We start from the raw sequence: 1,981 nt of genomic DNA on the forward strand, positions 1-1,981 counted from the left end.
GACCACAGAGGGAGCAAACCCCTTGGTCCCAAGTTCTTACCACTTGACCACCACTTAGATAGTTAGACACAGCCTCTTTTGATTTGCCCGCTGGGCTTCACACAGCTTGCATTTTTTAAGCCCAGCTTGCATTTTTTAAGCAAAATCTTGTATTGACCTATCTGTGACAAGAAGGGAAGAATCAAATGACAAATCGTAGAATGCAGATAATTTTGCTATTCTCATAGGTATTCTGATTTTTGATTGCTTAGTTCTCTCAGTATGCATTTGCTGTTCTTTGATGTACTTATTTGCTTTTTCCTCAACTCAACTTGCCCCATGCCTATAATATCCTCGCTATATGCTGTATAGAATTGCATGTCCAGATATACTTGCAGCTATTCTTCTTACAATTTTGTTGCTGTGCTTATAATTGATATGGCCATACTTCTTCGAAGATAAATTTCAACTGTTTCAGCACTTCTTTTGAAGCTTGAGAAGCTGATCGCTGAAGTGCCCTTTGAATCCAAGGAATTGGGATTCACTAAACCAGGGTCTTAAATTTATGAACTTTTAGCTGATCTTAATATTGCAAACGACACTGCCACTAAGAGACCATTGATATAATTTAGGAAGCTGCTTTCCCCTTAAAGAAGTAAGCAGAACAAGGCAAAAAGCACTGGTTGCAGGCTGGAAAGCATTAGTGCTATCCTTAAAATAATTTTTAGAGAAAAGAACAATCTCTCATGCGAATTTCTATCTAGTAAGCTTGAATTTTATAATTTTGGTCATAAAATCATGTAGGACTTGGGTAGGAGCTTTATTTACAATCTTGTTTTCCCTTTTGATTTCTGTTTTTTTTTTTTTGTATCTAAACTTTTTTATGTTCCTCTTAGGGTTCATGTGTAGGAAGGTGACACAAATGCTGCAGATGTCTTAAAAGTTATTCAGGGCAAAATTATGCTGATGTTTGGGCCAATATGTCATTGTGCTTTATTCATAGTCTTATTCGCGAAATCTCTTTCAATTTACTTACCTATTTAGCAGCTTAAACTTGCAATGCCCAAGTTAAGTAACACATTAGTACTTGCATGATGTTTAATGTTTTGTATAAAAATCAACTCTTGGGAATTGCCGTAAGAAATTTGTCTTCTTGAAGAGTATTGCAGCCTTGCCTTTTATACTGAGCGATTCTGCTTGGTGTCTAAGGTTTTATTGTCGTTGCCAGATATTGGAGGGGCCTAGTAGTTTGTTTGTTTGTTTTTTTTTTTTTTTTTAACAATGGTGTTGGAAAGCTCATTATGGGTCTCTAGTTCCACCTGCAGGGTTATTAGTTCATGTAGTTTTCAGGTTATTTCATGCGCACTTCAATAAAAAAAGGGGAAGTGCAAAAAACATTATGATCCTAATTGATGAATCACTGACATGCGTAAAAAGGCATGTTGTCAGGCCCCAGAGAAAGAACTGAGAGGTAGGGCCAAAACTTGATTCCTCCCCATCCTTTTTCTTGCATCAGATAATAATTACATGAACATTATTCTTGTAGTTATAATTATTTTGACCAGAAAGTGAGAGTTTGGATTTCTTAATTCCATATGCTGATAATAATGAGTTTTCTACTTTCACCAAGCTTCATCAATCAGGTTATGGTACGAGGGGCTGCATGAAAATTGGAGAGAAGTCCCCCCACCCAAAAGAAAAAGAAAAAAGATTTGGTTTCCTTATTTGCTTAAATCATGACTTCAATTTTGTTTGTCCAAGATTATCAATTTTATTTTGGCCAATGTATCTTGTACTAGTTCAAAAATAAAATAACTCTGAATTTCTTTTTATCTTAATCAAGATCTTAACATGTTCTGGATTTCTTTGTCAAATTTTAGTTAGAACATTTTGGTTTTATTTCATTTTAAGAATAATGTTTTTTTTTAATTTATGGATTTTCTCTTTAATTTAACCTTTCAATACTTGTGTTTTGGTGTTTGAATTATATAATTTGTTGTTA

General features: G+C 34.4%; 1 long non-coding RNA gene across 1 annotated transcript in view; it reads left to right on the forward strand.

Annotated features, from left to right (window-relative positions):
- Window positions 1-1,134, forward strand: part of LOC105108281 (uncharacterized) — a 3,187-nt gene extending 2,053 nt beyond the window's left edge. The window contains exon 3 of the long non-coding RNA XR_839022.1: window positions 876-1,134. This is a non-coding gene — a long non-coding RNA (uncharacterized LOC105108281). The remainder of the gene's footprint in view (window positions 1-875) is intronic.
- Window positions 1,135-1,981: the final 847 nt, after the last annotated feature.

Source organism: Populus euphratica, unplaced genomic scaffold (assembly GCF_000495115.2).
Source record: "Populus euphratica unplaced genomic scaffold, PopEup_1.0 scaffold241.1, whole genome shotgun sequence".
NCBI lineage: Eukaryota > Viridiplantae > Streptophyta > Magnoliopsida > Malpighiales > Salicaceae > Populus > Populus euphratica.